The 25832-nt window shown below is 40.3% G+C and overlaps 1 long non-coding RNA gene across 1 annotated transcript; it reads left to right on the top strand.

The window, feature by feature from the left end:
• Window positions 1-2151: 2151 nt before the first annotated feature.
• On the top strand, window positions 2152-24527 carry LOC118599748. Its single transcript, XR_004949240.1, has 2 exons — window positions 2152-2230; window positions 23254-24527. It is a non-coding gene; the product is annotated as an uncharacterized LOC118599748 (long non-coding RNA).
• The last annotated feature ends 1305 nt before the right edge of the window (window positions 24528-25832 follow it).

The raw sequence follows: 25832 nt of genomic DNA, 5'->3' as shown, positions 1-25832 counted from the left end.
ACCAAAAAACAATTTGAGGTTAGAGGTTTGCATACGTCTAAAACAGATTCTAGACCACATCTTACATGGAGTTTGTACAGCATTCATGCAATTACAGTTCAAAGTGATTTCTAATTTTCTCGTGATTAGCTTCTCCAAGTAGATGCAAACCATCATAATCCAGAGACTAATTCAGCATGGAAGTCTGCTCATGATTCTCAATGTTAGTCTTGGGCAAAAATTTATTCAGGTAATTGAGACACAACCATTTTAAAGTTTCCTGCTTTGGCATGAAGTTTAAATTCTGTAGGTTTTGCCCTGTTGTGGAAAATGGTCTCATCCAACATGACAAATGCACAGTTCTCAGTACCTCAACGAGCCCGAAAAGCCCTTCACATTTCATACCTTTGGTTTGACATAGATTCCAATTCTGGCAATTCCTCGATTTCTGAACACAAAAACTAAAGGTTTGAAGATCACAAAGTATGCCCATCATTACTGACCTGGTGACATTTGTGTGGCAAAATAGTTTGAACTCCAGAAACCAAAAAACTGCATGTGTTTGTGCAAACTCAAATGCAGATTGGGTCTATGTCAATGTATGCATTTCTATGCATCCACTCTGCACTCTCCTCTAGTTTAGATTGTCACCATACAGTCCTCCTCAGTATTTCTATATGTAAATACAGCCTCTGACCCTGTGTAACACCCTGTGTAATTAGGGCCTTGAAATGTTGCCATCAACAACAGAGGACTCTCTAAAAAGAAGGCTCCTTAGGGTTTGGGAAACCACTGCTACTTTTAAACTTGAGAAAGCCGGGCGGTGTGGTGCGAGTCGGCCTTGCAGTGTTCCAGTTACTGGGTGGACCCACTGACCACCAACCACCATGTCAGGATGCATGACTTCCAGAAGGGTTCGGAGCCTGTCTAACGATTTAACCAAAGACTGCTAAAAAGTCATTGATTTACCTCGTCTATGTCCTGATTTTAGGGACAGAGCATTTAAAACATGGAAGCCAGCAGTCATCTTGATTTTAGTTGCTTTCCCCTCCATGATGGAGCACATGCCATTTGCTGCAGCGTTTTTGTTTGGAAGGAGTCTCAAGCCAAAGTTTGAGCACAGCAATGTTCCCCTGGAGCCTCATAAACATGCTGTGCCTGAACTCCACTCTTGTTTTCTCATTTTAATATAAGTGAGTGAAAATGTCATCAGCCCGGTTCTTCATCATCATTAATGTTGATGGAAGTGGCTCTGCTCCCGTCGGCTGATCCCCAATAATAAGGCTGCAAGCCTTCAATATGCTGTGACTTTTATTTTGCTGTTTTGGGGAGAGGACAGGTGTTTTTTGACCCCTCTAAGAGAGGCATTCTCTATTTAATTCTGTGTAAGCTGGACAGTGGGAGCTGTGTCTCTGTGAGGGGATGATTTGCTGTGGGAATATTCTTTGGGAAGGGGGCACAAGGGAAAAGGGGCACTGGTTGAAGGCAAAAGCATTACGCAGACTGAGTCACAGTGTTAACTTTCCTTTTGGAGTATTTCTCTTTGCTTAAAAACATTGGAGAACATTGTGTCATGCTGATCTAGAAGAAATATTCTCCTAGGAGACTCTCTGCTTTTTCAAGACTTTTCAAAAGAAGATTTATTTTACCATAATTTTTTATTTTATTTTTCTGGCTATATTTTCACAAAACAAAGAAAAAAAACACCCATCCCTGCAGTCTCTTTCATGGCTTTTATGTTATTCTGGGATTGAGGGTGATCTCTCATCTTTCACAAGAGAGGACGTAGTCCAGTATGCTCCAAACAGTACCAATGTTGTAGCCTAACGGTGGCTATAGCCGTAACATATCTTATTTTCCTGAATAAAGGGGTGTACTGGATTGTAAGGCACACTGTCCATTACGGGTGTCAAATTATTGCATTCATTGTGATTTTAATTACAAACAAATGAGCATGTTGTTTTTATTGAATTAACCTAATTTTTAACATGATCACGTTCTCAAAAATAAAAAAACAAAGCTCCAACTGTTTATTTGCATGAATGTTATATCTGGACTCAGCCAAAAACACTACTTACATTCCTTTCAGATCGTGTTCTGATGTCTGTGTGCTGCTGTGAACGCGGTATTTGCCGTGTCGCTGCTGTGACGTCGTCAATGTGCGACTTTGTAGTTCTAACAGAGCTAAGGCAAACAAACCGCCAACGTTACAGCTATTATGTCACATCTACGAATGAAGGGATAAAGCCTGGTGAGTTTTCATGATCATAAATGAATGGGGTCTGTGTAGGGCTGATCGCATGGGACAGTAAAAACTGGGGAATGAAGTTTGTCAACATGTATTATGGTATTAATAGAAAGTTTGTTGTCAATATTTTTTGGATTGCTCAGGAAAGTGTTTCCTAATGTTTGGATGTGTTAAATTTGAGCACTCTGGATTGGATAATCTGTTCTTGTGTTTTGCTTTGTTTTCTTGATTGTTCAAGGTTGAAAAAATTACCCCTTGCTGGTGTAAAAGAAAAAGTTGAAAGTCAACTATATTAAGGAAGCTTCATAAAGCCAGTTTTTTGTTGTAATTTGGTCTTTTACTGTGCCGCAATGTCATGAATTTAAATGAAAGTATCTCAAAATAAGGCTTTTTACAGCAATTATTATGTTTAAAATATTGACATTAAAATTGTTTCATTAGAATATTTAATTACAGGTCATTATTAATTAATCCCACAAAAACATTTTAACCATTCATTGACCCTTCATTGACAGTACTACTGTCAGACAAACTTCTCTCATAAATAAGGCGCATTGACTAAAAGGCAAATTAGGCGAGACAAAAGAGTCAGAGATAAGTGTGTCCGATCAAACTTCATTAACTGAATTTACAATAACTTGTGAATTTGTTTGTGACACACTAAATGTTGGCCGCAATAGAAGAGTTAGCATATTCACAGTGTTAGTCCGAATCGTGTATGCAGTACGTAAAAAAACAGACTAGAACTGAAACAAATGTTATTGTCATGGAAACTCCCAACCTTGTTGGTGACATAAAAAAACACAGTTTGACACCGCTACATGCTAGACCCGTTAGCATATTCACAATAACACCCAACCTTCTTTGGAACTTCTAAAAAACATGTTGACAGAGTACATCTCAAAATCACTGCAACATCAATAAACACAAGCTACATTAATCCATATAAAACGCACTGTTTGAAAAAAATCGGCTTGTAAGTGCAACTTGAGGAAAATGCTGTCACTACTTTCTCCTGGAAAGCGCATTTGGTACTTCGCCACAGTTAAAAAGCTGTTTTGTACCCAGTTTCCTGCTTGGATTTTATGACAAAATTCTGCTTAGTTTCTTCATCCACTGAAGCGTGTCTTGTTCTAGAATTATTCCTAACAAAGATGTGTAGTGTGGTCAGGCAAATCTAAAAACAGCCTTGAGGGGTATCTATCTGCATCCTGACATTTGCCCTCCGTGGCTGTAAAAAGATAAGCATGGGGTAATAAGAAGGGCTGCTGTATCCTGCCCTGTGATGCCCCTTTCTGTGGAATAATTGCTGCTTGTTCTGTTTGGTGCGATGGGTCATCTCAGAGCCGAGGCTCTCCCACGGCAGACATTTCACGCCTGTTAGTGGATCTCTCTTTATCTCCTCCTCCTTCACTTTGGTCGGTTGTGATGTCTTCCTTATGACTGCTGCACTACAGCTGGACACTTAGGCGCAAGTGAAGCTTGACGCCATTCCTGCTGCAAGACTGCGCACTCAGAAACTCCTCATTGTAGACCTATCCTTGGCCTTCAAACATGACACATCTTTTCTGTTTTTATCAAAAAAGTGAATACAGGAGAAAATCAAAAAAAATATTCACTGTTAGATGTTAATGTTCCCAGACAATCCCTGAGGGAATGTATATCTAGATAGGGAGATTTTTTTTTTTTTTTTAAGTTGCTAGTGAAATGTTTTAATAGACATTTAAGGTCAGGATGTGCTGGTGGCCCATCCCTTTTAGCTCCTCATGTGCCTTCACATTAACGTTCCACTTTTGATTATTTTCAAATCATCCTTAGTAGTCTTTTAACTATGATTGTGTGGTTTTTAGCCAAAACAATACAAAAAAATGAGCAGGAGTTCGTCAGAAATTCCGCTTCCGCTCATTTCCTGTTGTTCTTCTGTTTACACATTCTCTTGCTAGCTTAGAGCCCCTCACACCCCCAAGCTAACATAAGCGCTGCAACAGAAGTGGCGAGCAGTATTGGAGCTATCCAGGCGTACGGCAGCTCAGATGAGGGAAGGGATCATAGATCTACTCGTCTACTAGTAGACGTGTCGGACTGGAGCGGAGCAGGGAGCGTGTGCCCCAACGATTGTAGTTTAACAACTGCTACCTTTTTCAAACTGCATTTTCTTGTCTGCTCCTGATTCACAGAGATTCAAATAGAGATATTCAGAAATGTAATTTTAAACTCAATTTGCTTTAAACTGTTAACTAAAAAATGCCCTATGCAGTCTGATCAAGGAGAAGTTTCTGGTTTTTTTTTTTTTAAGATTTTATCCATCCATCCAATTTCTTGACCGCTTCGTCCCGTCCGGGGTCGCGGGGTGCCAGAGCCTAACCCGGCTACTGATGGGTGAAGGCGGGGCACACCCTGGACAGGTCGCCAGTCCGTCGCAGGTCCTAAAGACTTTATGATGACGTATTTTCTGGGAAAACTCTTTGGCTTTTCCAACCAACAACCTGTACCGTAATCTCAAATGAGTTTTCGGATTTAAAATAGAAACTAGACTCCAGAGCCTGCAAGACCCTCAGTCAGTTCAACCACTGTTCCTCTCTGATCACTGCTGCCTTTTTCTTTTCTTCATGGCCGTCTTGCTCTCCTCTACTGGTTCACATTTGCTCTGACGGAAGATGTCAATCAGCTGTGAGGCATTCAAGAGGCTCCAGCTGAATCAACAGCTCCCTCCATCCCACACATATGAACCACTCGTCTGCCTCTTTTGTTTATGTACATGGAGAAGAAAAGCAGTGAAGCAGCTAGAAAGTAGACACTGAGGTATTTACCACTCCTTGTAGATAATCTGGAACCACAACGTGAGGTAAAGAGCATGCTGTAAGCTAAACAAGAAGGTGATGTTTTCGGGATATTTTCTCCTTCAGGATGCTGTTCCCCTCAGCAGATGGGCCCGCTCGCACTCGTGTGACGCACTGCAGAAGTTATAAATATGAGCTGTCTTTCCTGGTCTCTCTTTTTCTCATTCCATTCCCTTCCTTTGCACTCCCCACAGTTCATGGCTCTGGACACATGCCAAGAACAATGTTGAAGCCTGGTGTCACTCATGAAGCCGATTCTGAGGAACCAAACACAGGCAGAACCCTCAGACCACTGGATGTCACATGATCACAACTTGATGGTGAAGAAAATCATCCTCTTGACTTGAAAACATAAAATCTGTCTTCCTTATTGGTCGTCACTAAGTCTCTAGGGAGAGCGTGCTGTGATTTATTGTGACATGCATTGAGAGCAGGATGGCCAAAGGAGCGCACAAGTTCTTATTTAACTGGACAAAAACATAACTCATCCAAGACTAAACGAGAACTTTTTAGCCAGAAAAAAGTATGTCAAAAGTTTCTCAAGAACTATAAAACATAAACAGGCAGGTCAGTTGTAGCAGGCATATTCACACAATCTAAATATGGACTGAAATGCATCCTTGTTCCTCTCCATCTGCTTTTGCACGAGGCTGAACTCTTTTTATGGTATTATTTATAGTGCATTTTCATATGCAATCATCTGGTGGTGCAGCAGCATCAGAGGCAGTGACTCACAGAAAGCTGGCTGCAGAGTGGGAACAGTTCTGGAGCCCCTGGAGCTGAGAGTGCACACAAGAAGGTTGCATAAGCTGCAAAATTCCATCCCTTCCATTTGCAGTTCAATTGTTTGATACAAACCACATATCAGAGAGAAGCTTTACCTGTCTGCTTTGGTGTGAAGCCAAAAGTAGAATATTAAAAGATATTGATCCTGCAATATAACCCACACAGCTCCTTAAGTTGCTACATGTCTCAGTTTTAACTAGAGTCAGTTATTTGCTGTGGTGCAAGCCTAATTACTATTGCAGTTTATGTTTTATTTTATTGACTTTCATTTTGTTCCCTTTCTAAAGCTTCAGTGCTTTTGATCTTTTGCACCATGCAGTGATGAAACTGACAGGCTCTCCTTAATATCCAATCTTCAGGGTTGATTTCAGCAGATGGTGGACAAAAGTTTTGCAGTGAGGAGCTGAAGGCTTTTCTTCTCTCCTGGTTCTCATCCTGTTCAGAACAGCTTTTGTACAATACTGCCCCCCAAAGAGCTGAACCGGTGTGATATTTCCAAGTGGTTTGCTATAGTGCACTCCTTACTTAGAGGTAATAAAAAACATCAACTTTTTTAAGCTTTTAGGTGTCTTACAATGTTTATTCCTAATGGAAAACAACCCCAAAGTGGTATTTGGTCCCATTCACACATCTCTGAGCATTTTTTTCCAACCCTGCTCTCTGAGCACCAGCCTATCACAGTCCCTGACAATGACGAGGTCCCCATGTTCATTCATATGAATGTGGAGGAACAGCCCCTTCTAGGAAGAGTCAGTGCTGCCACCACTGCCCCAGGTCAAAACAAACACCCACTTTCTCAACGGAAAATGCATTGACTCTGAGAAGTAGTGGCTCCTCTTGCACTTAATCTGCAAAGACAACAACGGCTCTTTTTTTGCATAAGACAATGTTTACTAAGTGGTGAAAATGTGTTGTAGGCTGCAAAAGATTTAGGAGTTTGTTCAGCCTTCCCAAAGAAAAAGGAACGGTTGGAGCACGTGACAGAGCAACGCTTTGGTTTTTGTTGGAGAAACGCAGACACACTGCCGAGGACAGCTTTTGGTTGATGTCATGAAATGGGCGACACCCACAATGAGCGAGAGGCGGAGCCTCAGAGATTAAGGCATCTTTCTTCCAGGTAGAAAAATGGTTCACAAAAAGAATTCATTCTTCATAAAAAATGTGTTTTTTGGTGTGCAAACGGTAATATATGATCATATATCTGGATATAGTTTACTCTGAATGCCTTAAGATCAATATGATATTGGCCCTTTACCTAACTCACACTCAGACACATTTTTGCTTAGAGTTTCTGAAATATAAAAAAATATGCTGGAGTTATAGCAGGCACTAGAGGAGGGGATAGAGAAGGCCTGGAATGTGAAGTTGGCTCATGGTGATTGAAGCACCTCAGACATCTCGGTCCAGAAAATGCATCAGAACATCTAAGATACTGTTCAGGACCTCAAGTTCCCAGTCCTCTGGAAGAATGTCTGAGGTCTTTCCAGGGAACTGCTGTAGCCACTCCTCCAGTTTGGAGGTTACAGCCCCGAGTGCTCCAATTACCACGGGCACCACTGTCACTTTCACCTTCCAAGCTTTCTCCAGGTCCTCTCTGAGTCCCTGGTGTTTCTCCAGTTTCTCATGTTCCTTCTTCTTGATGTTACCATGGCTTGGTACTGCCACATCCACCACATCCACATCCTCCTCTGTTCTTTATCCACCACTACAATGTCTGGTTGGTTCTCTACTACCATCCTGTCCGTCTGGATCTGGAAGTCCCACAGGATCTTTGCTCTCTCATTCTCTACCACTTTCTGAGGTGTTTCCATTTTGACTTTGGGGTTTCCAGTCCATATTCTGCACACATGTTTCTGGATATTATTCCAGCCACTTGGTTGTGGCGCTCCATGTATGCTTTCCCCGCCAGCATCTTCCACCCTGCAGTTGTGTGCTGGATTGTTTCCTCTTTGCACAGCCTACAGCTTGGGTCTTGTCTGGTGTGGTAGATCTGAGCCTCTATCACTCTGGTGTTCAGGGCTTGTTCCTGTGCTGCCAGCATCAGAGCTTCTGTGCTGTCCTGCAGACCAGCCCTCTCTAGCCATTGATAGAACTTCTTGATATCAGCCACTTCAGTTATTGTCTGGTGGTACATTCCATGCAGGGGCTAGTCCTCCCATGAGTCTCTTTCCTCCAGCATCAAATCCTCTTCTTTCCATTTCCTGAGACATTCACTGAGCATGCTGTCAGTTGGAGGCTTCTGCTTGCTCTGGAATCTTAGATGTTTCATAAATATTTTTTTATTATTTATATTTCCTATTTCAATAGTTTATTTGACAGGGACAATGTGCAAAAACATTTAAGATGCTTCACACCAGATTATAGCCGAAGCTAGTTTTCATCTGTCGTCCCAAACAAGTAAAAATCAATACAATACAAACGTCAATATAAATGTAAACAATCATTCAATACCCACTCACAAATTAAACTTTTCCACAAACAACTGATTACATAATAACATTTTACAATCAAATCTAACTAAAAGCATATCATTGTTTACAGGCTAAAGGTAAGCAGTCATTCAAGTACACACTCTTACTTGAAACATTTCATTCCTCATATATGAGGTATTGCGATGTGAAAGATGCAGGTGAATCTGAACGTTTTATGTCAAGTGAGAAATCCTTTAAGGGCTTTCATGGAAACATTTTTCCAGTCCAATTAATACTGTTTTGATTAAATGTGGCTTTAAGGACCTTTTTTAGTGTTCTGGCAAAAGCAGCTATGTGTGTCTGCTCATGTTTGACTTGCCTCAGCAAAAAGAAGCTGATAAGAGGCTGCATGAGAGGGAAGTGTACGACGGCCAATCTGCTGATGAAGAGGACAGGCCTGGAGGACTCCCTCTTCACACGTGAGGTGTTAATCTGCAGCCAACTGGTCTTCAGTTTGCTTGTCAAAGAGCTTCTGCACCATGTAGTTGTGACCATGAAACATGTTGTGTTGCACTGCAAGCGTGGACAGATAAATCATACAGTAGTTCTCACCAATTTCCCATCAGCCCTTAAAGATATGCATTAGACTGGGGGACGCCTGCATTCCCTTTAGTAATGACGTGCACGTTCAGGAGGGGAAATGAACTGACAGGAAATGTATTACTGATTTGTATTGATAAGTAACTTCACATAATGTGTTCTTGGGGGGAATAGCACCTGGAGAGATGTCTGTCACATCCACATTTTTTGAGGTACTTAAATTTTACTCTTTGTGTTAGCCAAGTCAAACATCCACCTTTCCTTTGGCGACAGAAATATGAGTAATAAAATATGCCATGTGATTGAGTGTTGATGTGTTTTCTGCAGCTGTGTGCGGAGCAGCGCCTCTCGCCTCATGTGTGTGTGTGTGTGCGTTAATCCAGTGTTTTTGTGTGTGAGGCTGTGCCTGTGTTTATGTCTGCTTGCTCTTAATTAGGGGAAGCAGCGAGCATTTCACCTCTGGAGGGGATTTTATGGCTATATAAACATCATACATCATGATTCAGCGAGGTGAGGCGAGCAGAGCCCAGCAGCTGCCAAATCTCACTGAGATCATGGTCTAGATGGCAACAGTGAAGAGTGACAGAGCCAGAGAGGAACTAATGATTCGTTTTTCTGCATCAGAACCTGCAGCGCTGCAGACATGAATGCAATATTTGTCTTACAGCTGATTCTCCAAAGCTTGACTTAAAAGGCCAGTTATTAGTCTCCTGCCAAATGTATTAAGGCAAAGCTTTAATTATGACTTAAAAATTGTCAACTTCTTTTAGTCTAAAAAAGATGTTTATATTTCTGTGCACAGCAGAGCTCTTTTTGTTTAGACCTTCACTGCAGTGAATAGAGATGTTTAACCTGCTGTAGCAACGCTTCCAAACACTGTGAGGGGTTCCTCCTCCCAGAGTCCACTTTGATTCTGCGTGGGAACGTTCGCACGCCTCAGGATTTGGACCACAGACCCTATGAATACGTATCTTAGTACTTATTACATCATTTCACAGAAAGTTTATGATTATTTTGTCATTTTTAATTGAATTTTTGAGAGAAAACCATTTTTTTCTATTTTTAGGTGAAACAATGCAACTGAGGTGTTGTTCAGGGATGTTGAAGGATTTGGATCACAGATGCAAGTCACAGGTGTTCTAACAGGGTTCACAAAAAAAAAAACAGTGGTTCTAAAGATGTGTAGGTTTCTTATGCAGGACAGAACTCAAATGACATCAAGGTAAAAAAATATATATATTTGTCTCAGGGTCAAAAAGATTTTAAAATGAGAAGGAAGAAAAGTACTCAATTTTTATTCAGTAAATTTGGCTGTAATGTTATGCAGTTTGTGTTCTTTAGGAAGAATGCATCTGTACCACACGTGGACACACAAGCACTTCCTCTATTTTCCCTATATGTCTGCTGAGCTTTCGAATCAATTTACAGAAATGTTATTAACAAATTATTTCTTGCCAATCAGTACTCATTTAAAAAAAACTATCTTGCAAGAAAAATAATCCAATCAAGAAAGTTTTTAAGAGTAAAATAATCTTAGTTTACGTCAGAAAACATGTCTTCAGGACAAAAATGTCAAGACTATTTTTCTTACTCCAAGTGTTTTTGTTTGTTTGTTTTTTTGCCTATTTAAATGTTTTTTTTTTTTCAATTTCAACATTTAATGACTTCTTTCATAAAGGCTTGTTTTTGCAGTGAATGAAATAAGCGCCACAAACACACTCAGTATGATTCTGGCCTAGAAATATTGAATGTATAAATACATGCAGTTATTTTGTATCTCCATCCATCCACTAATTCAAACCTGTTTAATTCCTTCAGTGATGTTGCTGGAGCCTACCCCAGCCACTCTTGGATAAAAGTGTGTTTCACCTTGGACATGTTTGTCGCAGCCTCACACACACTTACATTCACACCTGGAATCACCAATCAGGCTATAAGAAACATGTTTCTGCTGGAGGAAGCTGGAGAAAACCTGCACATGCACGAGGAGAACATGCAAACTCCACACAGAAAGATCCCAGCCGGGATTCAAACCAGATTCTAGCTGTGAAGAGAGAATGAAGAATTCATGTCAAAAACTAATAGAGTTCATAAACAAACAATGTAAGTTAAAGACTCAGTCAGTCCGAATGTATTTTTATGGAATTTCCTCTTCTCTTGGTAGAAGTCTCTGACAGATTGACTCTTCATGCTGAATTAGAAATGCAGGTATTTCTGAGTTATTCAGCTGTGTGATTAAAAAAAAAAAAAAAATCACAAAAGTAGCCTCAGCGTTCAGCTTCCAAACATGCCTCAAAAATTCTGGCGCTGCAGCAGAACCCCTGGGAGAGTTTGCGTCCCAGCATTCAAACGTTCCCACGCTTTTCTGATCAGTGGGATCTCGGAGCACGCTTTGACACATCTCAAAGTCGTCATCTGAGTGAGAAATAAAGCACTCTTTAAAACTCTGCACTACTTATGCAACTCAATGCATCACATTGGAAGGAAATCCCACTTCCATATTTCCATAAATAAACCAAAAATCTGCCCGTTGCAGATTGCACCCAAAATTTATGACAAGTAATGAATGAAGCTTAAGAAGATTTGAAGTCGGCTGTGAATGACTGATCCTAGACCCTGTTTGAACTCTTCCTTTGATCACTGACTAATCAAACATGGGATCAGAAGAGCAAGAAGAGTTGATGCAATCTGACGGTGAGGAAGGAAGTCGCAGGATCCAGCCTCAGCCAACACCGCTTCTCTGAATCCTGAATCACTGGACGGAAAATGATGAACTAAATCCAATCCAGCAGTCAGAATGAAAGGCAAGCGTTTTAGACCAGTTCTGGCCGATCATATCAACTTAAAAATACAGATATTCTTCTTTTTAAAACAAATATAACTGTCTTTTTTTATTAATTTGAAAGCTTTAGGGTTACTGTAGCACTTTTGTTCAAAGCTCTAGAAATGAAGAGCAAAAGAGAAAGTTTGTAAGTCATGACTCATGTTAGGAAATGTTTCTTTTTTCCTTGAAAGTCCCCGATCATCTTTTGAATGATGACTCTGTGCTTGGGTTTTTGTGATGTGTCATGTTCTGTTGGACTCCTCAGCCTCATAGGTTCAGGTGGATCATTCACGGCTGTCTTCTTTTAGTTCATCACCCTCAGTCTGTTTAAGTGTCTGTTTTTTCATTTCTTCATTCTCAGGTCATCTGTTCTGTTTTTATCACTTTTTTGTTCTTGTTTCTGCCATGATTTTGTTTCAGTTTACTTATTGAAAGGCTTAGTTTCGGTCACCAAGCCAAATCTTCTGCATTTTCAGGTCCACCTCCAGTTCCTCTCATTTTGATATGTTTTCAAAGTGTTCCCAGTGGTCTGTTTATTAGGTTTATGCTGTTTCTAGCCAAACATAAAAATTGTTGCATTCTACCACATAGTTTGTGCAGAGCGTCAGGAGTTTTTTTTTCTAGAAATTCCCCTCTGAGTTGTGGACAGGACTGTTGGTGTGGAAGTAAGTTCGTTTCCCTTCGTTTCTGTGTTGCACTAGCTTACACCCAGAACCTAACATTAGCAGTACAACAAAAATGGTAAGAAATATTGGAGCTGTACAGCTCTGATCCAGGTTCCAGTTCAGATAAGGGAAGCAAAGACGTTCATGGATCTATTTGTCTGCAAGTGGATGCATCAGAATGGAGCGGAGCAGGAAGCTTGTGGCCTGCTGATTGTAGTTGTAACAACAATAAGCTCTATCCAACATTTATTTGTCTGATATGATTTTCATGATATGAATAAAGAAACTCTAAGAAACACAATTTTTAACCTTAATCTCATTTACATATGTCCCCCATCAAGAATCAAATACCACAAGAACATGCTCAAAACACTATTTTGATTGGAGTGGGTCTTTGTGAACAGATACAAATCAGCTAAATGAGTAGAAAGACAGATCAGCTCCACAACTTCTACACAAATAATTCTGTGGAGGCACAAAAACTGTTTTAGAGCAATGAGAAAACACCAGAGTAGAGATGTCACTCCTGAGATTATTATAATAATAGACACTTTGAACAAAAGAACATTCATACATCTCTCTTTTGATGGGTCAAACTCATCCTCCATAGGTTCAAGTTGTAAAAAAAAAACTCATTTTTTTAAGAGCTTGGAGACTGTAAACTACTGGTCAGTTTCTATGCTGCATGACTGATGACTTTAGTGTCTTTTGACATGTATTTCAGTTATCATTCCTCCTCCTGCTGCTGTTCTCTAATGTACCATGATGGTTTATTATCTGGCACTATTTGCAGTAAACTGACTTTTCTTGAGTACCATCCATCTATACTTTGAGCTGGTGCATGTCACAGGGGTTCCTGGTGCTGATCCCAGCCAGTTCTGGATCAGTGGAGATTATCAAGAACATTCTAAGTGTCTCAGAAATCCTTTTCCAAAGACCGTTTAGCAGTTTGCTCTGGTGCTAGATAATCCAATGGGATTTACCCGTGATCTTTATTATTTTAACAAGTTACTATTACACTTCACTTGTTGCTTTTCCTTTCCTTTCTATTGCAGTGATGTTTCATGCTCAGGCTACAGTGTAGGGTTCAGTTCTTCAGTCTTTGGCTTTTCTTGCCCAGCAATGTTTTTCCTTTTACCTTTGTTTTTGCTTTGTCTCTTTGTCATCATTTTTTGCTTGTTTTTTTTTTCTTTTTGTTTCAAACATACCCGAGTGTTGTGCAGTTTGGTTACTCAGATGTAGGGCTGCCACATCTGGAGATGGCTATTGCTTTTTCAAAAGGAAAAAGAAGTTTACACAAAGTTTTCAACATAGAAATACACAGTTAATTAGTTAAGACATTCGTCCCGCCATTTTTATTCTTGTTAAACATGTGAAATGTCTTTTAAATATACATGCAGCATTTGGAAACCTGCTAATGCCCGCTGCAGGACTCGCACCAGCATGGATGTTCCCATGTGACTGTGGTGGTTTGTCCCTGTCTTCTTTTAGGCTGTGTGTAAGTGAGGCCAGCAGAGACTGTTTTGTGCTTTTGTGTTTTCATAGTAAACCCCCTCATTTCTGGATGGTAATCCCTGTGTGAGACTCGTTAATGTTTGTAATGTAATAACAATTGTACAATATTGTATAATAATAATGTACAGAATTGTGTAACATTAGTTTCATTACATGACAACCTGATTAGAGAAATAAAATTGACCTGAAACCTTAAAAAAAGGAAATTTGACATGTGTTAATACAGAACCTGAAGCTTAGAAGGGTTCGGATCAAGACTTTGCTTTAATACACACTGCTCTGACACCTGCTAATTACTATGGCCCAGCACACGAGTCCGACTCGTACTGTATGTGTTTCTGGCCGAGTCTGCGCTTAACCAGCCTTGGCTGCACATGTGTTATTCGTGATGGGTGCAGGAGAGCACTTTGCAGTTTTACCCGAGCTCCTATGCTGTGCCCATGCCAGCTGGCCTCTGCAAAAGGACACCCCCACCCCCCTCCGAGTTCTCTGTCCTCCTCAGCAGACAGCTCTTTGCTGTTGACTAAAATCCCAAACTGCTGCTGTCACCTCTTCTGCTAAACAGTCTTATGGATGGGTAAGAAAATCACATCAATAATGATCAAGGCAAAATTATACAGTGGTGGCTTTTTTTAGTGTTGGAAGGATGTGTGTCTTAAAAAAACCTTAAAGTCCCACTCTGATCATCTTTTATGTTTTGTAAAAGTGTTCCCAGTGGTCTTTTAGTTATGATGATGCTGTTTTTAGCCAAACTCAAAAAGCTTGTCTCATTTTCTAGAACATAGTTTCTCCAGAGCAGCAGGAGTGCATAACAAACTCAAACTGTTTGCAAGAAATGAGAGTGAACTACGCATGCTCACAAAGTGAAGTTTCAGCAAACAGAAAACCTCTGGGACAGAGACGGAGGAAGACGACAACAGACAAAAGTTATGTTCCACCAAAAGCATCAAAAACCACTAGAAGAACACAAGTTTACCTTAAGATAATGTGTAGGATCCAAACTTCTCTTTGCACTCTCATCAGAGATTCCCTGTCTGCTCTAAGTCTTCGTCACTGGTGCTTTTGCAAAGCTCCAAGTCTAAACACAAAATCATAGCCCGTGCTTCATATATAGACATATATATGAAATAAATATTTATTCATATATTTGGACAGCAACAGAACTATGCTGCTGTACAAAGAGGGAGTTGGTTCTGTCACGTTTCATCTGGGGATGGTCATTAGTTATCAAGAGAAATTGTACATTTGACAAGAAATTTGAGTAGATATCCATCCATCCATCCATCCATCCATTTTCCTGTCCGCTGTGTCCCTTTCGGGGTCGCGGGGGTGCCGGAGCCTATCCCGGCTACTGATGGGCGAAGGCGGGGTACACCCTGGACAGGTCACCAGTCTGTCTCAGGGCCTCAATCACACACATTCACTCTCACATTCACACCTAGGGACAATTTAGAGTCACCAATCAGCCTATGAAGCATGTTTTTGGACGGTGGGAGGAAGCCGGAGTCCCCGGTGAAAACCCACGCATGCACGGGGAGAACATGCAAACTCCTTGAGTAGATATGCTCTCTTTTTTGTGGCTGGATGGCTCAGTGGGCCAGGTGTAGACTGCCACTCAGGATACCTAGGTTTAATCCCCAGGGTGTACAATCCAGTGTGGATCCTTGGTCGGGACACTCGATGCTGCTGCCTAACGGGGTCTCCCTGTCGCTTGCATACGAGGTTGTTTCAGGAAGGGCATCCAGTGGAAAACCTCTCTGCCTTATCACCTGTGCAAAGCAGGGGATGCTGTTTCACTGTGGCGACCCCTAATGGGATAAGCTGAAAGGTGAGCAACATCAACATTTTGCTTTGCATAATGACGGCTTGAAATGTATTCACTACATTAGGACTAAACATTCTTGTTTCTACTTATATTTCAGTGCCAAAATCAGGTTAAAGCGCCTTGAACTGAATCCTTAGAAAAGCTCATTTCGATGTTTTGTTGTTGTTCTTCAAAACTATTTTGTGTGCGTTTTCAGCCATGCTTTGTCTTGAGGGTGAAATGGTTCATCAGGTCACTCCCTGAATCCTCACCTGCTTCTCTCTTTCTTTTTGTGCCTTGAGAGAAGAGGCCAGGTATTTTTAGACGATCCAACTATAGCACAGCTTTCCTACCTACAAATGCAGCCAGGTTTGGAAACGTGGTATACAGGGGTCTTTCACTACTGGAACCTGGAGTATCTGTCCCGCTCAAAACCTGACCACACTTGATGTTAAACAAAGTCAAATGTCAACAGGAAGTCAGAGCATGAAGTGGTCATCAGCAGCTGTGATCTGATTTTGATACAAAATGTGACCTGAAATAAAATGTGACCTGCTGATAGTTGTGCTTTTGCAAAACACTCAAAATGTTTTTTCCCACGTAGCTGTCTGTCATTCCAGAGAGTCAAATCCAAACCATTCCAAAGTTGCTTCACTTATCCACTAGGGGGCAAATGGATTGAACACAAGCTGCAGTTATTCTGTCTTCTTGATGGATTTTTTTAAGATCCTGCAGATTATTGAAAATACTTTATGGCTGGAATCAAACCCCGCCCCTCAACGTTGCCATGTTTATATTTGATAGTACAAGGAGACAAATGTAACAGTGCGTCATATTGATCGAAAACACCAAGTTTGACTTCACTTTCTAGCATTTGTAACTCAGGTAAATTTGCTGCAGCAGGATAATCTTATTTGACATGGTGCATTTTATTTTGAAAGGAACTTGCATGTGCTGGTGTCAAAGTAAAATAAATTAGAATTTATATAAATAAAAATATCACACAGTTATAATGTAACTATATTTATATTTCTTTTAAAGCTACATGTTCGACTTATGGCTTATTGGACGCATAAACAAAAATAAATGTGATTTTTTTTTCTTTTTAATTTATTTGGGAACCATTGAGGCTCTAGCTGGGTTTTGGCTCCTTTGAGGTTAAAGGTTGCAGACCCTTGATATAGACCAAAGGGTGATGTCAGACTTCCAGAGAGCTTTTCTGATCCGGTTCTCCCTCTCTTCACCACACAGTTTTTAATTCATCTTGACTTTTTAGTAGGCGGTGCTTTACATGATTTTAATTTTATATAGTCTGAGTTACTCCTCAAAGAAACCCATAAAATTTGCTTTGACTTCTTGAGAATTATGTTCTCAGAACAAGCAGAAGGAATCTGTGCAGACTCTACCAAATCCCAGTTTTTATCCATTTGTGTAGTTAATGTTGAACAGGAGTGATCACCAGCGCTAACCTGACATGTAAGCATTTATCCTCAGAGCCTCATTAAGCAGCTGTGCAGCTTCTTAAAGGGAATCACTGCTGAGAAAGCAGGAGCATCTTAGCTTATGAGAGTCCACCCTCACCTGGTTAGTTTGGCAGAAGAACACCACACAGCTCCTTAACACTCCTTTAGAATTTGGAGTGCTCCAGTAGAAGGAGAAATTTTCATTTTTCTCTGAGTTAGAATATTTTAACCATGACTCATTTGTAGCTCTTCTAAGACCTCAAATATCAAACTCCCACCAGGAATCTCAAAGGACATCAGGGACATTTCCTATTATGCACCACTTATTCAACATGTAATGTGTGGTTTTGAGCAGCTTTTACTAAAGTCACTGATCAGGAAACTTTCTTAGGATAGAATAAAATGACTGTTGACAAAGGTGCTGCCAAGCTAACATTTTCCAGGGTCCGTGTCACGACTGCATACCCACTGCAGCATGATGGAATATAGACAAGAGACTGGGAAGAAAAGAAAAAGAGGGCTTTAAGAAGGGGTTTGCTGAAGCAAGCCGATGAAATATACATCACAGAATGCTTTTCTTTTGAGATCCCACTGCAGTCTCAGGAGGAGCAGGGGTGGGATAATGGAAATCATGCTCTTTAGTCACACAGAGAAGAAACTCAAACACTGTGCTGCAAGAAACGGCAAGGATTCAAAAGCAGAAGCTGTGTTTAAAGAGCAGGAACATGAATCTGGACTGGGTAATGTTAATCAGGGATGCGGAGGGCTCCTGATGATTTTAGCAAACCTGAAGAACATCACAGGAATGTCACAGTGATGCATATTACTGGATCCGGGATAGACAATTGGATAATCTGCTGCTGGGGACGAGGTGTTATGATGAGTAACGATGTCAGGGAGTGTGATCGCTCACCTTTCTGTGTCCACAAACAAGCTTTTTTGTTATTTGTTTTTAGAAAATGTCTTCTAAAAGCACTCTGGCCTTATACATTACATGCACGGTCATGCTGTCTTTGTGTAACTGTCGCCTGTGATTCTTGTTTCCCTCGGTGTCCATCTCCATGTTTGTCCTAATGTGTGTGATAGCAGAGCAGACGTGTGTGTTAGTGAACTCTGAATCCTCAGCTCCCCACCGCTGTGACTCATGGACTCTCAGTGAGATCTGAGTTCATGCACAAAGCAGGCAGAGCTGGACAGACAGACACCAGGAAGAAAGCTTTTGTGAGATAATCAACGTTAATGCAAATGTGAGCTCTGGAATTCAGACTGTGCACTCTGCTTTGAATCTGTGGTCACTGCAGCACCTCAAACGCCTTCAGCCATAGCGCGGCAGTGATCTGTGCTTTTTTCCCTGTGGATCCTGTGCAGACGGAGATGGGCAGCAGTTAGGCAACGCTAACAGACAGCAAGGTGCTGTTATCACATAAAACGCTTGTTACACAAACAATGCTTCCAATTTGAGACCAATTACTTGGTGCTCACTGGCCAAAGCAGACACACAGATCTCAGGGCAGATTAGGGATTAGTCCAGCATGCAGCACAGGGCTCTCAATAGATGCTAAATGCTGCCAGGGATCAAACAGATGGGCAGAACGGGAGACAAACAGAGGTGTGGGAGCTTCTGCAGATGGTAAAGCTATTGATGATGAAGGTTGGATCAGGAGATGCAGCTGCACTTGACAAGGGGCAGAAAAAACATCTGACAAGATTTCGTGCTAAAAAGGTTCATCTGTTCTGACTGTAAAACTAAATGAACGAAGGCGCCATGACAACGCTGCAGCTACTGCCGTACCCTTTTCTCAGCCTGCATGCAGTAACCTGGATACTGGCCATATTCCAATCATTGTTGGTTACTGTGGTGACACTAAGAGATGCAACCGAGCCTCCAACGGTTTCTCATCAGCAAACAAGTAAAAAATAAGAAGGAAATGACCATCATCCATGATTTTCCATAAGATTTTCCTAATTTGCTCTCCAGTAAAATGATCTATGGCAAATGTTTTTGCTGTGCTAAAAATGAAAGAGAGGCTTTAGAAATATACAGATTTTCTTAAGTAAATGAAATTTAACCCAGCAGTAGTTTTTTGGTGCATTTCAGTTTGACAAACAAGTCATTAAATTCCCTACACCAGGGCTGGGCAAACTTTTTGAATGGTGGGTCAAAAAGTGTTCTAAAATTTGACAAAAGTGCCAGACCAGAAACAGATGTGTGGAGTGCTATGGTGATACACCTCAGGAAAACAAATGGAATTGGGACAGACATATGCTTTAACTTTAATGTGCATCATATTTAATTGAATATATTTTGTATATATATATATATATATATATTGTTTTTTTGTTCATAACTGTGGCTTTTGGTCCCATTTTATTGCACCAATGGGTTGATGTCCATCAGGGAAAAACGAAAAAAAAAAAAAAAAAATGACTGTCCGACTCAGAAAATACACTTGAACGTCAGAAAACAATAAACCTCTACACAAATGGCGACCTGTCCAGGGTGTTCCCTGCCTTCGCCCATCAGGCTCCAGCACCCCTGCGACCCCGAAAGGGACAAAGTGAACAAGAAAATGAATGAATGAATTGTAGGATGGAGGAATAAATATGGACAAATGGACAAATTAATTAAGCTACCCCCCTCTGTTCCATAATGTTATGTTTATTTTTTGATATGTATTTTTTTAAATAAGTAATTCTCCAACACCCAAAACACAGCACTCAGCATGCAGAGTGTAATATTCTGTGTCGCCACAAGAGGGAGTTTCCCTAGATTGAGCAGGGCAGGAGAGCTAAGTTTAACCTGGCCTGCCATTGAGTGAAACATCGGCGAGACAGAAGTGTAATGCGTGCTGTGTTCATGTTCCAGGTAAGCTACAGAAAAGAGATAACATAGATAAAGTAAAATGAACCACCAGAGGGAAGATAATACAGGAAGTTGGCCGTTGTCTGTATTTTGTTTGTGGCGCTGTTCATTTGTGATGGTTCACATGTAATTAGCTATATCGCTAGCACTTAGCAGCTAAAGCTAACACACGAACGGGGTATTGTGGTGGATATGGAGTTCTGAATATGTAGTTAGCCATGGTCACAGGGGTATAAAATGGAGAATTATTTATGTATTTTGTTGATAAATGCAGGAGAGCTAAGTTTAACCTGGCCTGCCATTGAGTGAAACATCGGCGAGACAGAAGTGTAATGCGTGCTGTGTTCATGTTCCAAAACCCACATTTGTCCGGTCTTCCTTCAAGTGTGCAACAGAATGAATACAATCCAGAATAGCTTTCAGAATTTCAAAGCAAAGGTTGAAGTATTCCTAGTGCACCACCTATGGGGAAACACAGGGAAAACAGTTTTTTTTAAAGAATTTTCAGCATAATTTATTCCAGTTTAGTGGGCTAGATTACATAGTTTAGCATGTGGCCCGTTGGCTGTGGTTTGCCCTGCATTCATTTCCCTACTCAGACAAGCTAACATGTCAGGGGAGTACTCCCCCGGGTCCCATCAAACTTGTAGATCAAATTAAATGAGTTAATTTACATGGGACCTTAATATGACCATAGCCAAATAAGGCACATTACACTACAACTATTAATAACTATTACTAATACAGTCAAAAACATAATAAATACATCAGCAGTGGGCTTTGCAAATGCTCAGGGGCAGTTTTCCACAGCCTCTGTGCACAGGTCCTCCCTGAGCTTCCTCCTGACCTCAGTACCTCTGGGTGTGGGGAGGGAGGTCAGAGAGGTATGACGGTCCAAAATCACTCGAAGATTTAGGAAAAGATCTTAAAGTAAACTCTGAAGTGCACAAGCAGCCACTGAAGGGTAGGATTGGAGTGGTGCGGTCCCTCTTTTGCACTCTGACTACAAAACAAGCAGCAGCTTCACCTCAGAGCTGATTTTAAAATCTCTGCCTCGATTTGACCCAGAATGTTGTAAAGATGGAGTCAGATCCCCTGTGGAGCGGTCACAGTAGCTGCTTGGAGCAAATACAAACCCTTCAGTTTCTATTAGTAAAACAAAACCTTAAACTCAAACTCAAATTTTTGTAGCACCTTTCATTCGGCTGAAACACAAAGCGCTTAACATAAAGGCAAATAAAATGCATATTAAAAACGTAAAACCCCACAGAGTGTTTAAAAACAAATTCACACAGAGAAAACTAACACGAAATGAACATCCCTCCCTCCCCCAGTTCCTCCCTCCACCGCCCAATTTCCCCCAATATGACCGCTAACAACAAAACTGAACAAAGAGGTAAGAACTGCAGATCTAAGGAAACAGTCTGGCTGGGTACTAGTGTGCAGAAATCATATTACGAGGATCCATTTATTCAAGGCCCAGCCCCACCACAGGGGGCGTCGCCGCAGCACCCGCGCAGCACGGGGGAGCGCAGGGCCGGCTCTACAGAGCAGGACCCCAGCCGCCCCAATGAGAACGGGCACTGCAGCAACAACCCCCCCCCCTGCAGGTGGAGCCCCAGAACAGAGGATCCCTGTGAGGAAACACTGGAGCTTAAAATAAATAAAAGCATTAAAAACAATTCAAAATACTTCAATAATTTGAATATGATAATAGTAAAAACATGTTTAGTATGACCGTAGAGGTGGAGCGAGAACTCATCATAGGTTTTGGTCCTAACTTTAGGGACAACTAAGAGGCACGTGCCGGAGGACCTCAGGGTCCGCGAGGGTTCATACTTTAAAAGAAGATCACTTAAATAAGAAGGCCCATAAAAACATTTATAAACCATTAAAAGAATCTTAAAATCAATCCTGAAACGCACAGGGAGCCAATGCAGCGATTTTAAAACTGGTGTAATGTGTTCCCGCCCCCTGGTCCTCGTCAGAACTCGTGCCGCCGAGTTCTGTAATAATTGTAAGTTTGTAAGAGACTTTTGAGGTAAACCAGAGAGCAGGGCATTACAGTAATCTAAACGACTAAAAATAAAAGCATGCATCAGCACCTCTGTGCTGGAAGAGAGAGGAATGGGCGGACTCTGGCGATATTTTTAAGATGATAAAATCCTGTCTTAACGACGTTTTTAATATGAGGAATAAAATTCAGCTCAGAGTCTAAAAGAACGCCCAGGTTTCTCACAGAATGAGAAGGTTTAAAATTCTGAAGACGAGTTAAAATTCTCTCTCTCTTGTCTTCAGGACAGATGATTAAAACTTCCGTTTTGTCCTGGTTGAGCTGAAGGAAGTTCTCTGCCATCCATGACTTTATATCTAAAATACAATTAAAAAGAGTATTTACAGGTTCAAGGTCATCAGGAGACACGGCGATGTAAAGTTGTCCAGTCTGTGATGTTTTATAAAGTGGACACTAATGGAGAGACAGAGCAGATTTTTAAATTGGTAAATATGTCTAATTATTGTTAGTACAACAATGGAATGAAACTATTTTCACTCATAGAAACTCAGAAGAAGGAAGTTGAAGGAGAATAAAGAGGTCCTAAATTAGAGCCCAGTGGAATCCCAAGAATCTGCCCCATGAATTCTCACACTATTGGACCCATCAGTCAAATATACTGAGATGTCAGGCCACAATCGGAAACGTGATAAATATCCAGCGCTGAAGATTAGTGTACACATAAGACTACATTTTCTTAATAATCACAAGAAAATAACTCAGTTTGCCCATAAATGCTTTCTGAAAATCTGTAATTTTCTTCATGTCCACATATAAATTATTGATGCTTCAAACAGGCAAAAGGGGGCGCACTGGGCTTGTTTTACTCAAACTCTCAATGAGGAAACAGCTTGATGGGTTTTCATTTTTTCTCCTTTCAGGCAATTATTCACATTTGTTTGAAATATTTCTTGATTCTAAACTGTCAGTTTGTTCTCAAAGTGTCACAGAAATATTTTGTTTATGGTTAGTTTATGTTTAAAGAATAGAGAAAAGTGAATTAGCTTCTTTGGTTGTCAAGCACGCAGCTGAATGGTGCACACCTGCCATTTTGAATGTAGCGCCACAGAAACTGAAATGCTTAGCCATGTTCTCTTGTAAGACACGTTTAACATTTTCAAGTGTATAAAAATATAACTCATTCGAGTAAAAGCTCTCAATGCGGAAACAGCTCAATGGGTTTTCTTTCTTTGTCCTTTCAGGAGAGCAGCAATAGTTCATGGTCCACAAGAAGAGAGACACTTGGAGAAGAATCGTCTGTCTGGCCCAGACTTTGACTTCATCAAACGTTCTCACAAGCTCCACCCACATATTTAAAGCAGGAAGAGAAACATTTGTCAGAAGCTCTTACTGTAGTGACAAAACACAAAGAGAAATGAAGACAGTGTGGAACATTTGAGGGCATTCTGCGTTTTTTTCCATTTTGCAGTTGGATGGTTAGAAGTGAACTTCATGTTGAAGAATCAGTCACAGTTCTGATCATCGTCTTGAACTTCTGACACTGCCGACTTTTGGGCTACAAGACTGCTGAAACGCTGGTCTTTGAACCTCCATCACTGTCTGATGGTAGACCTCGATCAAAGTCATCCCGGGATTCTTTCACGTCTTTCATCTGGAACAGCCAGACCGCACAGTCGGAGGAAGGGGGGCAGACTGCAGTTGTATTGCAGGAGCCTGCATTTTACAATGCTTACATCCCATATTAACCCAGAATCTCTTAACAAGCTGCAGTCAGGCTGTTGAAGTGAGAGTCAGTCCTTCCTTGTTGAATCACAGTGGAGTCCTTTTGCTCAATTTTAAAGCCCTTTAGTGCTGAGATGAAGGAACTTCCATCAGAACATTTCTTTCTCTCAGTATAAACTCTGTTATTTGTTTAACAAATGATGAGAGGCAACATACAAACTGCAGCAATCCATGCAGAATTTCATGCCTGCAAACACGGTGCATTTTCTGAAGGAGATTCTTGCATGCATGTCAAAACCATGTGACCAGACCAGAATGATAACAGCTTCTACTGCTGATTACGCCCAGCCTTATGAATAATGTGCAAGTCACTGTTTGGCAGGAAGACCTGAACACAAACAGCAGGTTGGAGATTTTGGACTGAAGGTAGTTCCAGTCTTATGAAACAAAAAAGAGAAAAAAAGAAAGAATCACTGCAAAGCTGAAAATCCAACCAAACCCAAACAAATGCCTGAAAGAGCAGAAACCAAGCTTGGCAAAAAGGAAAAACAAACCAAGGACAGACAATGAGGGCACGACAAAGCAAAACAGAAAAACAAAAAAACAGGTGAGTGATATAGCAGGTGTGTGGTGGGAAAAGAACAGCAAGATAATCAACAGGACTGAAAACAGGCTTACAGCAGGAGAAACATGGAAAAAGCAAAGAAAAACTCCAGGAAAGACTGGTTCTGTGGGGTCAAATCAGGATCTGCTAAAGTGAAGGAAAAACACCTTTGAAAATGTGAAAAAAAAATTAAACACTATTGAAAAGTTAAATAAATATTACAAATTTAAAAAAAAGTGTAAAATTGAAAGCTTGAACAGTGAGAATAAAAAATGAGAGAAAAGTGTGAAACTAAATGTGTGTCTGACAAAAATGTAGAAACCCCACGGGAAACATGTCTCGGTAGCCAATGAGCTCAAAGCCCCGCCCCCAAATGAAATTAGGATCAGCTCGGCAGCAGAAACTCAAAAATCTGAATTCAAACTGAAAACAGAGAATTGAAGGTTAAGATTACGAAAAAAAAAAAAAAAAAAAGTAGAAAATCCCAAAGAGCAGATGTTACTAATGGATATATTATTTTTCAATTGGTAATTTTACATGTGTAGTTTCTTTTATTTAAGTTTCAAGTATTTTTTTGTAATTTAAAAAAGAATAATTGAAATTTTTATTTCAAGTTTTTTATTTTTTTAAATTTTTTAATTTTTTTGTATTTACAATATCTTGTTTTCAATAGTAAAAAATAGGTTACAATTCTATTTTTCTAATTTTTAATCTGTTTTTTTTTGTTCACTTTAAGATGATCCTGATTTGACCCCATATGGTTCCATCTAAAATAAGTAGTTTCATGTAATTAAATCACTTCACAAACTGGTTTTGTTGAAAGAACAGCAATGATGTGAATCATAGAAAAGTGAAACAAATGTTTTTTCTCAGAATATTGGAGAAGAAAATGCCTCTTAAAAATGTATAAAATGAGTTTTGGTTTTAACTTTCCTACAGGTTATAGAAGTTTAAAATATCTCAGAATCTGCAGGTTTGAGGAGATGAGGCTCCACTCTCACTCCAACCATCACAGAATAGACAGAACTGTTTTTATAATGTTTAAGCATAAGCTTTGTTCGGAGGAAAAAAACTATTACAGTAGGTGTAAATTACAAAATAAATGGATTGATGTGTAATTACTGTAGAGAGGGGACACTTCCTGTGGTGATTGGGACTTCATCTATCATGATTTAAATAAATGCTTTAGGAAACGTTCATCAGTTCTTTATGTTAAAGGAGGAAGTGTGTGTCCTCATCTTCCTCCATCATACATGCAGTTATCAAGACAAACCCCACAACAAGACACAAGACCACAACACTTGAAAAAAACCCTGGTATAAAATTCACAAAAATACCAAAGTCAGCTTTAGAGTTTAGCCTATAAATCCATCTCATCATCTCATTAGGCTTTTAATTAATTTACATTAACAATGCTTTTTAGTCTTTATTATTTTTATTTTTTTTGTCATTTGGAAAAATTGTGAAATGCAAAAAAACAACAACCTCTCTCAT

Source organism: Oryzias melastigma, linkage group LG15 (assembly GCF_002922805.2).
Source record: "Oryzias melastigma strain HK-1 linkage group LG15, ASM292280v2, whole genome shotgun sequence".
NCBI lineage: Eukaryota > Metazoa > Chordata > Actinopteri > Beloniformes > Adrianichthyidae > Oryzias > Oryzias melastigma.
Note: the sequence above shows the minus strand (reverse complement) of the source record. Positions and strands in the feature narration are given on the sequence as shown.